This window comes from Pteropus alecto, unplaced genomic scaffold (genome assembly GCF_000325575.1).
Source record: "Pteropus alecto unplaced genomic scaffold, ASM32557v1 scaffold109, whole genome shotgun sequence".
NCBI classification, from domain to species: Eukaryota; Metazoa; Chordata; class Mammalia; order Chiroptera; family Pteropodidae; genus Pteropus; species Pteropus alecto.
In genome coordinates, this window is record NW_006494608.1 from 2,296,097 (window position 1) to 2,312,778 (window position 16,682).

The 16,682-nt window shown below is 34.0% G+C and overlaps 1 pseudogene; it reads right to left on the minus strand.

Moving 5' to 3' along the window:
• Positions 1-5,461: 5,461 nt before the first annotated feature.
• LOC112473601 lies at positions 5,462-5,580 on the minus strand (annotated as a pseudogene).
• Between the last annotated feature and the right edge of the window lie 11,102 nt (positions 5,581-16,682).

Below are 16,682 nucleotides of genomic sequence, written 5' to 3' on the forward strand. Positions count from 1 at the left end.
CTTTTGCACTGAGCATTAAGTTAGTACAAAATTAAAAAGTGACTTATTTCTCAACTTCTTTCACATGTTAATGATAACTAAGAAACAGATGGCAAGAGAAGTAGTTCCCCCTCCTCCCCTGTAGTTCTCTGTCTGGTTGCTGAATGTCGAAGATGCTTCCATAACATATAGCTCACTCCTCTACAGAAAACATTAGGTATTCTGACCTTCGAAGGATTAAAAACAATTTAAAGACCAAAGGGAAAGGTAATATGCAGTATTTATTTCAAGGTTCCTTTCGTATCATCAAATTACATTCTAATATGTTTAAGGGCCATTTGATAAAATCAAAAGAAAGCAAACAAAGCATGCTGATACTTTCTTATTTGAAAACTATCCCAATTAGAAAAATAAATAAGAGAATATGAAATTTAGCACTGGAGTCATAAAACCCAACCAGGTATATTTATCCCAGATAAAGTCCTTACCTAAAGGAAAATAAAACTGGCAGTTACCTTTGAACTCCTGTTAAACTAGCCTCATAAGCATTGAGTTTTGATGCTATTTCCTGAATTAATTTATTCAATTTTTTTCCTTTTATTTATTTCAAAAACTATCAAAAAGCTAGTAACCTATCAGGATCTGGATAATTTATTTGGCTCAGACATTCATTGATATTATATACTGATATAATGAAAGTTGGTCTGTGTTTAACAATATCAGCCTCACAGGACATCCCTGTTTTCCCTTCCCAGTCCTTATTCCTCATTACAAAAACAAAGAGAGATTTCTAGATAACAGCTAAACTTTGATTTTTAACATTTCTATGGATTGAGCGGCACACTTAACCAATCAGGGTTTAAGGGATACAACAAAATTCACTATAAGTATTATGTTAGGAAGGGTTTAATACAGACATTTAGGTATATATAAAGCCTTTGGAAAGACTCAAGGAGCAGGATCTAGATTGGGTCTCCTGGAATGCTCTCTAAAAATACAGAAGTAGTTCACTAGGGAGGTTACTGCATCAAAGCCTGGTTAGAACTGGAGACACAACATTAGCAACAGTATCTAGACAACAATAAGACAACTCAAGCTTCATCCAGGGACTAAATAATTAGATCAAGAAGCTGGAGACATCTAGGAAGCTGGCAAATGAACACTAGAATCAGGAAAGCTATGATCTTAACCAGTGGTGACAGCCAAAAGCCACATTGAAAAAGTTCTCTGACTCACTCTTGCTTCCCAAACCTTGGGCAAGTGCATCTAACTGGCATAATGAAAGTTATATTCAGAAATCTGGGTGTAAGGGAGTTAGAGAATTTAAAACAAATACCCTACCACCATCAATTTTTCTAACTTTTCTAATAGAAGGGGAAATAAAAGTTGAGGGCCAATTTAAATATTTACTATATACATGATTTTTTATATAATTTGTGTTGAATGACTTTTGTAAATGTACATTTTAAAGTGTATAGAATTGTGAGTTAGGCAGGGAATACTTGTGAGGTTATAGCTGTTCAACTAGTAATTTCAAGGGAAGAGATCAAGAGGACCCCTCATACTGCCATGCTTCTGACATCACTCCTAAAGCATATAGAATTAAAGAACTGAGAGAAAAACAAAGAAAGAATTATACTTTTCCTTCACACAGAGATAAACTGTAGGACTAATACTTCAGCCATTTTATGCCTGGAACCTGTTCATTTCCAGTTCCACTGTCACTACTTTAATGCAATTCATGACTGTCTTTGACCCTATTTCAATGATCTTACTAAATGATCTTTGGGAATCTACTCTGTCCACTCTATTATTTTCCACACAAAAGTCAGAGTTAAAAAAATTAAATTAATAGATTTAATTTTTTTGAGCAGTTTAGGTTTACAGAAAAATGAGCATAAAATATAGAGAATTCTCATATATTCTCTCATCCTCCTCCCACTCCCAGTTTCTCTATTATTGACATCTTGCATTAATGTGGTACATTTGTTATAATTGATGAGCCATTATTGATACATTGTTAACTAAAGTCATAGACTGGAATTTGCTCTTTGTGTTGTACATTCTATGTATTAGGGAAAATGTATAAGGACATGTATCCATTATAGTATCATAACAGAATAGTTTCACTGTCCTAAAAATCTCCTCTGCTCCACCTATTCACCAATCATGCATCCCTCCCAACTCCTAAAACCATGAATCTTTTTACTGTCTCCATAGTTTTGCTTTTTCCAGATTGTCACATTGTTAGAATCACACAGTATACTTTCAGACTGGCTTCTTAGTAATATGTTACTTAGGGATATGCTTTTAAGGTTTCTCCATGACTTTCTGTGACTTGTTAACTCACTTCTTTTTATTGGTGAATAACATTCCATTTTACAGATGGAATAGTTTGTTTATCCTACCACCGAAGAAATGTTGGTTGCTTCCAAGATTTGCAATCATAAATAAAGGTGTTATGAACATTCATGTGCAGGTTTTTGTGTGAATATAAATTTTCGACTCATCTGGGTAACAATGAAGAAGTAGACTTATGGATCATTTCGTAAGAGTATGTTTAGTTTTATAAGAAATTCCAAACTGTCTCCCAAATTGGCTATTCCATTTAGCGTTTCCATCAGCAATGAATGACAGTTACAGTTGCTTCACATCTTTGCCAGCATTTGGTGTGATGTCAATTTTTTAGATTTTCACCACTAGACTTAACCATTATAACAATGGTGTCTCATTGTTTTGCAAATGTATTCTCCCCACCTGTGGTTTGTCTTTTCATTTTCCTAACAGAGTCTTTTATAGAGCAGAAGTTACTAATTTTAATAAAATTCAACTTATTTTTTCTTTTATGGATCATGCTTTTTGTGGTGTTGTATCTATAAAGTCATCCTAAGCCAAAGATCACTTAGATTTTCTCCTATGTTATCTTCTTTATAGGTCTGTGTTTTATTTTTAGGTCTTTGATTCATTTTAAGCTAATTTTTGTAAAAGGTGTAAGGTCTGTGTTTAGATTAACTTTTTTTTTTTTTTTGCATGTGGAGTTTAGTTGTCCCAGTACTATTTGTTGAAAAGAGTATATTTTCTTCATCAAATTCCACTTGCTCCTTTGTCAAAGATCTATTGATTACATTCGTGTGGGTCTATTTCTGGTCTCTGTATTCTGTTCCATTGACCTAATTGTCTATTCTTTCATCAATACCACATGGTCTCGCTGACTGTAGCTTCTTGTAGTAGGTCTTGAAGTCAGGTAGTGTCAGTCCTGCAACTGTGTTCTTCAATATTGTGTTGGCTATTCTGCCTTTACAATTAAATCGTAAATTTGTCAATATCCACGAAATAATGTTTTGGGATTTTAATTGGGATTGCACTGAATCTATAATAAAGTTAGGAAGAACTGATATCTTGACAATATTGTCTTCATAACCATTTACATGTTATATCTCCATTTATTTAAATTTTTAAATTTCTTTTGCCAGGTTTGTAGTTGTCCTCTTATATATCTTGTATATATTTGCTAGAGTCACACCTAAGTAATTTTTTTTTGTTCTAATATTGGGTATTGGGTTTTAAATTTCAAATTCAAATTTTTCATTGCTAGTATATAGGAAAGCAATTGACTTTTGTGTATTAAGCGTTTATATGGCAACCTTGCTACAATCGATTATTAATTCCAGGACTTTTAAATTTATTTATTTATTCATTCATTCATTCATTCATTCATTCATTCATTCCTTTATTCATTTTTATGGTGACATTGGTTAACAAAATCTAATAAGTTTCAGCTGTACACTTTAACAGTAAGGCATATACATATTATTTTGCTGTGTGTTCACTTCCCAAAGTTAGAGTTCTTTCTGTCGCCTCATATTTCACCCCCTTTACCCTGTCTACCTCCCCTCTTCTCTCTCCCTCCCCTCCCCTCTGGAAAACACTAGTCCAGTATGTTTTTCAAATTTGTGACTTTCTACATAGACATCTGCAAATAATTTTATTTCATCCTCCCAATCTACATACAATTTTTCCCTTTTCTTATCTTATTGCATGAGCTAAGACTTTCAATAGGATGTTGGAAAGCAGTGGTAAGAGGGGACATCATGCCTTGCTTCTGATCTTGGTGAGAAAGCATTTGTTTTCTCACCATTTAGTATGTATTAGCTGAAGGTTTTGCAGATGTATTTTATCAAGTTTTGGAAGTTCCCTTCTTTGCCTAGTTTGCTGAGAGCTTTAATCATGAAGGGATATTGGATTTAGTCAAATGCTTTTCCTGTATCTATAGATAAGATCATATAATTCTTTTTCTTTATTTGTTGACATGAATTACACTGACTTTTAAAATTTTGTCTATTTATTTTATTAAGTTGACATTGGTTAAAGAAATCCAGTAGTTTCAAGTATACAATTCAACAGTAAGTCATATATATTTTGCATTGTATGTTCACTGTCCATAGTTAGATTTCTTTCTGTCACCACATATTTGACCCTTTTACCCCATCTACCTCCCCGCTTCCCCACTACCCTCTGGTAACCACTAGTCTATTGTCCATGTCCATGAGTCTCTGTCTGAGCTCTTCGTTTGTTGCTTTTAGGTTTATATCTCACATATAAGGGATATCATGTGGTTTTCAACATTTTCTGTCTGACTTATTTCACTTAGTGTGATTATCTCAAGGTCTACCGATGTCACAAATGGCAGTATTTCATCTCTTCTTATGGCTGAGTAATATTCCATTGTATGTATGTACCACAGCTTGTTCAGCTAATCATCTATTGTAGGATACTTCGGTTGCTTCCACATCCTGGCCACTGTGAATAGTGCTGCTATGAACATCGGTGTGTAAATATCTTTTCGGATATGGGTTTTCAAGTCTTAGGGGTAAATACCCAGTAGAGGGATTGCTGGATCATATGGTAGATCAATTCTTAGTTTGTTAAGGAACCTTCCATACTGTTTTCCATAGTGGCTGTACCCATTTGGAGTCCCACTAGCAGTGTATGAGGGTTCCTTTTTCTCTGCATCCTCTCCAACATTTGTTATTTCTTGTCCTATTGATAATAGGCATTCTAACAAGCGTGAGATGGTATCTCATTGTAGTTTTGATTTGCATTTTCATATGTTCGTTGGCCATTTGTATGTCTTCTTGGCAGAAGTGTTTGTTCAGGTCCTCTGCCAATATTTTAATTGGATTATTATTTTGTTGTTGTTATCAAGCTGTATGAGTTCTTTGTATATTTTGGATATTGGGCCTTTATCAAAGCATTGCTTGTAAATATATTTTCCCATTCGGATGCTTGTCTCTTTACCTTATTGATGGTTTCTTTTGCTGTGCAGAAGCTTTTTAGTTTGATGTAGTCCCATTGATTTACTTTTGCTTTTACTTCTCTTGCTTTTGAGGTCAAATTCATAAAATCCTCTTTAAGTCTAAGGTCATTGAGATTATTTTTTCATTATTATTAAATCTCTTGTTTTTTTTATTTTTATTTTTTATGTCTACAGCACCTGGTCTTCCTAGATGGTCTCCCATCCAAGTACTAACCAGGCCCAACCCTGCTTAGCTTCTGAGATCAGACAGGATCGGACTTGTTCAGGGTAGCATGGTCGTAGACAAAGGTCCTCGAGTTTAGTTCCTATGTTTTCTTCTATGTAAGTTATTGTTTCAGGTCTTATATTCAGGTCCTTAATCCATTTTCAGTTAATTTTGGTATGTGGTGATAGACAACAGTCTAGTTTCATTCTTTCGCATGTGGCTTTCCAGTTTTCCCAGCATCATTTATTGAAGAGGCTTTCCTTTCTCCACTGTATGTTTTGGGCTCTTTTGTCAAAAATTATATGCCCATATAAATGAGCATTTCTTTCTAGACTCTCGATTCTGTTCCACTGGTCTCTATGTCTGTTTTTCTGCCAATACTATGCCATTTTGACTTTTGTTGCTTTGTAGTATAACTTGAAGTTGGGCAGAGTTATACTTCCAGCCATGTTCTTTTTCTCAGGATGGCGTTGGCAATTTGTGGGTCTTTTTTGCTTCCATACAAATCTGTTTTTTTTTTGTTGTTGTTGTTGTTGTTCTATTTCTTTAAAAAATGCCAATGGGATTTTGATGAGGATTGCATTAAATCTGTGAAATGCTTTAGGTAGTAAGGTCATTTTAACTCTGTTGATTCTTCCAGTCCAAGAACATGGAATATCTTTCCATTTCTTTGATCTTCTTCAATTTCTTTTAATAGGGTCTTATAGTTTTCATTGTATAGGTCCTTCACATGTTTCATTAGATTTATTCTGTTTTATTCTTTTTATTGCAATTACAAAAGGAATTATTTTTTCCACTTCTTTTTGTGACAATTCATTATTAGAGTATAAGAACGCTATGACTTTTTGACCATTGATTTTGTATTCAGAAACTTTACTGTATGTGCTTATTGTTTTTAATAGTGTTCTTATGGAGTCTTTAGGGTTTTCTATATAATCATGTCATCTGCAAATAGTGAAGCTTGATTTCTTCATTTCCTATTTGGATGCCTTTTATATCTTTCTCTTGCCTGATTGCACTTGCTAGGATCTCCAATGTTACACTGAATAACAGTGGTGATAGTGGATAGCTTTGCCTTGTTCCTTATCTTACAGGAAAAGTTTTTTAGTTTTTCGCCATTCAGTATGATGTTGGCTGAGGCTTTGTCATATATGGCTTTTGTTATATTACGGTACTTTCCTTCTATACCAATTTTGTTAAGTGTTTTGGTCATAAATGGATGCTGTATCTTGTCAAAGGCTTTTTCTGCATCTATTGATATGATCATGAGATTCTTATCTCAATTTGTTTATATAGTGTATTGCATGAATTGATTTGCATATGTTAAACCATCTCTGTTGCTGTATTCAGTTTGCTAGTATCTTATTTAGGATCTCTGCATCTGTGTTTATGAGAGATATTTGTCTGTAGTTTTCTTTTTTTGTGTTATCTTTACCAGGTTTTGGTATCAGTGTAATATTGGCCTCACGAGTTAGGATGTATTGCCTCTTCTTTGATTTTTTGGAAGAGTTTGAAGAAAATAGGTATTAAATCTTCTTTGAGTGTTTGGTAGAATTCACTGGTGAAGCCATCTGGTCCTGGACTTTTACTTTTTGGTAGGTTTTTGATGATTGTTTCGACTTCCATACTGCTGATTGGTCTATTTTGATTTTCAAGATTTTCTTGATTCAGTCTAGGAAGGTTGTATCTTTCTAAGTATCTTCCCATTTCTTCTAGGTTATTAAATTTGGTGTTATGTACTTTTTCATAGTATTCTTGTGTGATCCTTTATATTTTGCAGTGTGTATCATAATTTCCCCTTTCATCCTGATTTTGTTTATTTGTGTCCTTTCTCCTTTTTCTTTAGTGAGTCTAGCCAGGGGTTTGTCAATTTTATTAAACCTCTCAAAGAGCTAGCTCTTTATTGCATTTATTTTTTCTATTTTTTTCAATTTCATTTAATTCTGCTTTAATTTTGATTATTTCTTTCCTTATGCTGATTTTAGTTTTCATTTTTTTTTTTTTTTTTTTTTAAGATGAAGCATTAGATTGTTTATTTGGGATCGTTCTTGTTTTTGGAGATAGGCCTGTAATGATATGAACTTTCCTCTTTTGACTGCTTTTGCTATGTCCCAAAAGTTCTGATATGTTGTACTATCATTATCATTTGTTTCTATGTATCTCTTGATCTGTTTTTATTTCTTCTCTGACCCAATTATTCTTCAGTAGCATGTAGTTTAATGTCCATGTATTTGTCGTTCTTCCTACTTTCACTTTACAGTTGATCTCCAGTTTTAAAGCATTATGATCAGAGAATATGGTTGGTATGATTTCAACCATTTTATATTTGTTGAGGCTATCTCTGTGTGTCAGTTTGTGGCAATCCTTGAGAATGTTCCATGAGCGTTACAGAATGTATAAGCAGCTGTTTTGGGATGAAAGGCTCTGTAAATGTCAATTATGTCCAGTTGGTCTAATGTGTCATTTAAGGATGTTATTTCCTTCTGTTTGGACGATCTGTCCACATTTGACAGTGGGGTATTTAGATCCCCTACTATGATTGTGCTTTGGTCTGTTTCTCCCTTTAGTTCTGTTAGTAATTGCTTTATATGTTTTGGGGCTCCCTGATTGGGAGCATTGATATTAGTGTTATGACTTCTCGGTATAGGATTCTCTTTATTATTAAGTGTCCTTCAGTATCTTTATCATTTTTATTTTGAAGTCTATTTTGTCTGATATTAGTACTGCTACTCCCGCTTTTCTCTGAATGCCATTTGCTTGAAATGTCATTTTCCACCCTTACACTTTGAGTCAATATTTGTCTTTGGAACTGAGATGTGTCTCCTGGAGGCAGCATATGGTCACGTTTTGTTTTTTGATCCAATCTGCAACTCTGTGCCTTTTTATTGGTGAGTTCAGTCCATTTACATTTAGGGTGATTATTGAAATATGAGATCTTCTTATAGTCATTTTATCTTCCGCTTTCTGGTAGCTTGTGTTTTCCATTTCTTCCTTTTTCTTTTTTTTTTTTTTTTTTTTTTAATTTTGGCTAGGTTTTGTGGATTTCCTCTCTGGTCCTGGTTTATGTTATTGTGGGCACCGGGCCTGAATGGCTCAAGGTCTGGTTGTGATCCAGGGTCTGGCTGTTATCCAAGTCTTGGCTGATCCAAGGCCTGACTGGCTCAAGGTCTAGCTGGCTCAAAGTCTGGCTGGTCCAAGTTCTGGCTGTGATCCAGGCCTGCTGTTAGGAATAGTACTCCAGACTTAGAAAATATGTAAACATACTTCAGCTCATTGTATCATGCATGTGTGGCTGAATGCTACTTTTGTACTTTGCTATGTGAGGAGACATGTGGTCCCCTGGAGAGCAGAAGGGGAGCTCAGAAGGGGAGTATAAGAAAGAGGAGCAAGAAAAGTGCACGTAAGACTGCGTGCTCCGTGCAAGACTGTACTCCCCAATAGAACTGCACTTTCCAACAAAAATGTGCCCGCACAATAAAGTTGGTGCCTGCTGTTTCATCCTCATGTCTGCCTCTTGTGTATTCTTCCAACTGGATGTCACACCATCGAACTGTCCCTTCTTGGTCAGTAATACCCTTGACCCTGACAGTTATGTAGTTCAGTTCTGAATCTTTGGCATGTGGGTATTGTTACGAATATGTAAAGGGTAGTTATATATTTATATTTAGTCCATTTTCTTTGGCATGTGACTTATCTCCATTCTCCGTTGTGAATTTGGATCCTTTAATCCTCCTCTTTCATTGTTTCACTTTGTCCCTACGTATGCTAAACACTCATTAGTATCTTGCGATAGCAAATCTCTTCTTATTAAGTTTAAAATACTCTGTTCTTAAAAGGGTTGCACTACTTTTATTCTATCTGCCTGTTAGTCACCTTACTCATTGTTATGTATTTTTTTTTTTTTGTCATTTTGTTTTAGGTGAGCTGACCTATTTCAGTATTTCCTGTAATGCAGGCCTTGCAGTGGAGAATTCCTTCAATTTTTGTATTTCTTCATATCTAAAGGAGAGCTCTGCTGGATAAATTATTCTTGGCTGGTAGTTCCTTTCATTTAATAGTTTGAATATTTTGTTCCAGTCCTTTCTGGCTTGTAAGGTTTGTGCTGAGAAGTCAGACGATAGTCTAATAGACTCTCCTTTATAGGTTATTGTCTTCTTTTCCTTGGCCGCCATAGAATTCTTTCTTTGTCATTAATTTTCGATAATTTTAATATAATGTGTCTTGGAGAAGGCCTTTTTGGGTTGAGATAATTGGATGTTCTTCTGACTTCTTGAATTCCAATTTCCAGCTCATTCCTTACTTAGATTTGGAACATTCTTGTTCTTTGTCTGAAAATGCTTTCTGATTCCTGTTCTTTTTCCTTGCCTTCAGGAATACCCATTATCCTTATGTTTCCTTTCCTAATGGTATCAGCTAGTTTTCGTATTTCTCTTTCATTCTTTTTCATTCTTTGGGTTCTCTCTTCTTCCTTCTGATTTATTTCTAGATTTCTGTCTTCGGTATCACTGATCCTTTCCTCCATTTGGTCAATTTTATTTCCTAGGCTTGCTCTTTTATTCTTCATCTCTTTTAGTGTGTTCTTCATCTCTAGATTTGGTTCTTTTTTAGGGTTTCGGTCTCCTTGTTAACAAACTTATTCTGCTAATCTTGTTGTTTTTCAATTCCTGGAATCGCTGATGTGGATTATTTTGTATCTCACTGAGTTTTTTCAGAAGTCCAACCCTGAATTCTTTGTCATTTAAGTCGCATATTTCTATGTCGTTAAGCTTATTTTCTAGAGATTTTTCTTTCTTTTTGAGCTGCCTTGTCATGTTGGTTGTTCATGGTGTGCGATGGACTATTTCTCCACCTAGGCATTAATGGAAGTGTATTCTGCCCACCCCCTCCGAAATACCTATTATATGAAGGTCTCTCTTTAGCCTGTTGCTAAGGCGTTTTTCTTTTGTTTTCCAGTAGGTGGCATCTAAATCTCTTGGATACTGCCTTTTTTTTCTTATAAATATTCAATCAAGACCGCTGCCCTTAGTCTCTTTTCCTGTCAGTGTTACTGACAGTTTTGTAGTGTCTGCTCAGATTCCCCTGGGGCTCAGCAGTGTTTGGTCTTGGAGGATATTTAGGGAGAGACCCCTGGGCTGGGGTTTGTGGCTCAGCCTCACATTTTCCAACCACAGCTGGAAATATTCAGCTGTTGCTTCTCTGCTGTCCCTACTTCTTGGCTTTCTTCCCTGATCCTTGGGCACTGCCGTTGGGTGGAGCTCACAACTCTCTCAGGCAGGGCTGTACAGGGGAGAAACCAGCCACACCTTTCCCCCTCCCCCTCCTCCTGCAGGGAGATCCAGCTGCAAGAGGCAGCTTCTTTGTTTCTCCCAGTCCACCACCTAACTCCTGCGGTTCTGGCCTATGGTAGCTCTTATTCGCAGATCAATCATTCAGACATGTATGTGTGCAGGTTGGGTGTTATTTGTTGAGTTTTAGATGTTCGGCTCATTGTTATTTCAAGGGGAGATCTGGGGACATCTCTCACTCCACCATGCTTCTGACATCACCCCATTGATTTTTGAATGTTAAACCAGCCTTGCATACCTGGAATCTTACTTGTTCATGGTACACTTCTCTTAATACATTGTTAAATTTAATTTTCTGATTTCTAAACACCAATTAAAATGGTAAATGCAATTGATTTTTCACTATTACATCTATTTACTTTCAATCACCTTTGAATATACACCTGCTTTTAGTATTTGTCTATTTACAAACCCTATCATGGAATTAAGAACAAACATAAAAGATGTTCTTGTCACAAAGTATTGTGTGATAAAGTTCTTTCTGTTGGATGACTGACTGGATGAAGGTATATTTCCTTCTGTCCTTAGAAATAATATTGTTTGCCCACTGAATCTGGAGTTTGAGAAAATTTTTTGTCTTGACATTTTACTTATGAGTATAGAGTGCTGATTTGTTTCATAATCATGAATCATCTGTTAATTTTCTTTGCCACTATGGATGAAAAATGAAAAATATTAAATTCCTAGTTGTGCCCAAATGAAAGCTTTAAAAATTGTATATAAATTGTCTTGCCAGACTTCCTTTATATCATCTTTAAGATGATGCAGTGTTTGAGGCAATGCAATAAGAAAACTGAAGGATGATGCAAGTGATGATTTATTTCACTGTTGCATATCCTTGTGATTCCGTCACTATTATTTACTAGTCTTTTTTTTTTTTAAGCGTAGTTCCTGATACACCTAAGGTTACTATTGCTTATATTTTTCCTTTCGTGTTTTTTCATTAATCTTGGTTTACTTTAATTAATCCAAAGAATAGGCTTTTACTTGTGTTGACATTCTCTATAGTTTGTCTTCTGTTTCACTGATATTTTTTGAAGGAAGGTAGTTTTTGTGTTTAAATTTATTGAACATTTTGGTTAGAAAATATCATCTGCATATTAAGAAATTTTTAAAATTTGTGGAGACTCTGTGATTTAGAACACTTACCAAAAATTTGTGTATACTTGAAAATATGTCTATATTGTAATCTCTATTTTGTCTATCAGTTCTCTATATCCTTACAAATTCTACATAACTCTTTTCTAAACCAGCAAATAGAGTGATTCAATTTATCTACTCCAATATGATGTCTTTTAAAATATACTTTTTAAGACTCATTATTATTATTGAAATATTTGGACTTACTGTTGTCATTTATTTCTTTTTTTTCCCTCCTTCTCTGATTTCTTTTGCATTTATAGTTTCCTACGGTCCCCTTTCTCTCCCTTCTGCTGGTTTGAGATCTTTAACAATTTTGGTCATATATTCTTTAAAGTAATTTTGAAAAATGAGGTACCCTTTTATGCACTTTCAAGTCAATATAAAAACATTTTCATCATGTTTCACAAATTGCAAAGGAAGCTATTTCTGTAATGATATTTTAAGCTAAATCCATTACATTTTAACTGAATCTAAATACCACAGCAATTTGATATCTACCATCACTCCTTAAAATAGGAAATTTTACACTACTTAATTTCCAACTCATTTCCATTTTATTTCTCCATGTAATTTTTTAATCTCATTGTTAATATAGTGTGATGCTTTAGTCTTTTACTGATATTCTGTCATACAGCTGTTTTTCAAAATGTATAAAAAATACATTTATTGAAATAAAAATTTTTGAAAAAATCTATTTCTTATGACTATAAACTTCCAAATGTTAAAGACTGTTGTCTGGATTTTCATCACTATTAAAAAGATAAAAATCACATAAATATATCAATTTTAATGTTATGAAAAACACAAAATCAAGTGTTATTGGAAATCTATTGAGATGAATAGTGCTGTATTTTTCTATATTCAAGGGTGTATATTGCTAATTGCTAGAATGAGACAATTTTATTACTATTTTTAAAGTATAGATATAAAAACTGAGAACTCATCCATGCATATAAATATGATTTTGTTATAGCAATGACATTTAATTCTTAGATGCCTTTTGTTATATACCAAAATCATAGCCTGATCATTAAATTATTTTTAATGTTCATAATTGACAATCTGATTACGCTTTCTTCAATCCTGCTCAAAAATAAAAGGAATTAAAAACCACCCTTACTGAAGACCTTGTTGTTCAGGCCATTTTCCTTCACCTCCTTGGAGTGTTAACTAAAAGGCTTTACCGAGACTTATCTTTAACTCTTACACTTAAGAGATATCTTGCTTATGGAATATTAAGATGAAACTGAGTAAAAATGTCCTCCCCCCCAAATTGGAAGTTGCAGGTTTCTTGAGGAGTATATATATTGATTAGAAATTTTGTTTGAAAAACATTTATGCCTTTTACAGAGTTAGAAGAGAATATAAAAACCTGAGAAGAGTTAATCCTAATTGAGTAAAGCTAGTTTTCTAAAGTTAATCGCAGTATGTCCTAAGATGATGTTTTATGGACATTTATGACTAGACTTATATGTAAGTATATGTTCTGCTTTAAAAAGTATTGTTTATGCTATTTTATCAAACTAAAACACACATTTTAACAACTCTGAAATTGGAATGCAGTTTATAATCAATGGCATATCACAGTTTAGTCGGCAGTGTTTTTACTAAGTGGTATATTATGATGAATCATATAATAGTAGTGTCTTAGAAAAATTAGATTACATTGTGGAAATTAAGAGCAAAAAGACACTGGGTTACTAGTAACTTCAGGCCTTATGCAAGGTATATGGTAGCTATTATGTTTTATGACTACTACTGATGACGATTGTTTTATTTACAGTAAAATCCAGAACATATTTGTTAATTTAAACCTAAATACATGTAGGAACAACAACAACAACAAAAAGGGAGAGAAATGGCTCAGAGATAAGCAGGAGACTTGGACCAAAATTAATATGAATTTACAGAATCTAATAATGAACTTGGCAAAGGTTAATAAAAAAAATGTTTTGCCTAAGAATCTTAAACATGCTCTAGGAAATATAAAACCATGAACTTACCTCTAAAATATGACCTTTCAACTTAAAGATGTAATGTTAATATGTCAGAAATAAACATGAAACTTTTAACTTCCTCTTCCTTAGAATCATACAAATTATGCTGAGACAGGTTTGAGATATATACATTGGGCTCTTTACAATTATTGATAATGGTGAAGACAGTTTGCTTGATAGCAGATTCATCAAAATCCATCATGCTTTTATACCAATCTTGAATATTTTAATTCTAAGATAGATGAGGCAAGCGACCTTCTGTTACTTAAAAATAAGGTGCCTTTCCCTCATGCTCTCTTTGCTTTACTTTCACACTATTCACCCACAGGAGAAATGACTTTTTTGCATAAACGAGAGATAAAAAAGGCAAGGTCATTAAACAAAAACTGTCATCATTCTATCTCTCTACTTGACAACACATCTAAATTCTGAACATCTCCATGTGGGCCAATATAACCCATTCCAATATAACACTTCACCCATAATGAAAATACACAAACTTCCACCATACTTCCTTGGTAGAAAGGAAGGAAAAGTCTGTTTAGGTTAAAGGGAAGGGACATAATTCCCTTTCTTGGGAGGGTAATGGCAAGGTTATAGTGGAGTATGTGAGATCTGAAATACTACTGGGATTATTTTTGAAAAATATAACCTGCTATAGATTTCTCTTGTAAAGCAGGGATGGGTGATTATAAAAAGGCAGAAGAAAAAAATGGAGAACTGGCATAAACCATTGAGCATAGAAATATTCTTTAGGCAGATCAGTTTTAACAAGAGTACATATGGGAATTGAGAATCTGGTGCTGGATCCCCTTAATGCTATCTAAGCCTGCACATTCTTTGGAAAGTTGAATATCCTAGGAGTATACATACTATTGTTTGATGACCCAGCTATAGATTATTTTTCCATTCTTTAATTATAAGAATATTTAAGATGCATACTTAACTAAATTTTTCTAATAAAATTATTTAGCATTTCTGTAGACATAAAAATATTCTAGAAAACTAAAAAAATCATTTTTCATTTAAAAGAATAATCCATTTCTTTCACTCAGCTAAACAAAAATAGGCTAATAATAGAAACAACCCAAAATATCAATGTCGAAAGAACTTTGCTAACCGAATACCTGACCAACTAGAATGCAGTAATGCACCTTTCCTGACAACAACAAAAAAAGTTTCTCTTAAAATTATTCAGACATCTGGAAATAGATGTTGGTAACTTGGCAGGGGAAAAAAGTTACATTTAGTTGTTTAACATTACCCTCATAAAGTAGTAAAATAAAATAAACATAAACCATTATAAGTTATAATTTGAGAATTTTCTAAATATTGTATGACTATGTTAGCACAAAAATCTTCCCTTTCTTGTCTTTGCCATCAACCCGATGATCTCAAGAGATGGTTTAATAATTATTTCCAAAAGCCATTTCTTAAAGATAACACTTCTTACCTACGAAGTTCAATAAAAGGTTTACAAAAGTGTTCTATTAGCTCTAATTTTCATCACATCATGACCTCAAATCATCTGGAAAGATGGTAGGGAAAAAAGACATTTCCTTTAAAATATTGGGAAAAATTATTAATTTACTATCCTTTTAATATACAGGAGATAAAGGCAGAACAAACATAGCAGCTAAAATTGGAATGTCTGCATTCAGTTACCAAAATAGTTACTAAACACCTACTATTTTCCAGGCATCATTCTAAGAGCTGAGGATATAGGGGCGAATGAGAAACAGCTATAATTTATTGAGTACTTACTATGTGCCAGGCTCTGGCCTAAGAGTTTCAAATGTAAATCCATTTTGTTCTTAAATACACCTCTATTACATGAGTGGTATTAATTTCATTTTACATATGAGAAAACTGAGGCATAGAGAAGTTATATAACTCATCCAGATAGTAACTGGCAGCAGTAGTCCTGGGCATCATAGATTTTATTAATCTAAAATCCTTCCCTTCTCATTTTCTTTTTTTGCCTCTGTGAAAGACCTAACAAGTAGAACTGGGTATGGCTCAAATAGGTAGTATGACCATTTCATTTTTAGACATTTCTGTGAATGCTTAAACACAATTTAAGCTAGTTCTATTTTCATGTATTGTGACCTTAAAATATCTAAAAAGCCTGGATGTTAAGACTTGACTTTAAATAGCTGGCGGAAAAAATAAGTCTCTTCTTTATTACTGTAGGTAAATATACATAGCATTCCATCCTGTGGATAACCACTTCTCTACTCCAGGTAGGCTTAGTGGGGCTGAAGATCACAGGACTCTGTCTCATAATAGGAGTGGGTCCATTGTCCAAACTAATTAGGCCTTACTACTTTGGTCATAGTTATTGGATCAGGACTACAGAAACATAATCTGAGCATGGCCAATCTGTCTTTCTTGGGATTGACAGACTTGGGAAATGTCTTCTTCACAATGAAGTGATTTGAGACTGCTGGTAGCCATCTTCCTTGGCCTCAAGAGAAAATGACTACAATACTGAGAGATGTAGAGAAATTCAGACAAAAAATATTGCAAGAAGTAAGTGTATCTTTGCCCTTTCCAGTTAAATCTGTATGAAGGGTATCAAAACTCTTTTACTTAAGCTTGTTTCTCTGACTTCCAATCAAGTTTCAATGTATTTTTACAAAACCATTACATAAAATATGTGCATAGAACAATGGTTGTAAGGAACGGAAATCTCC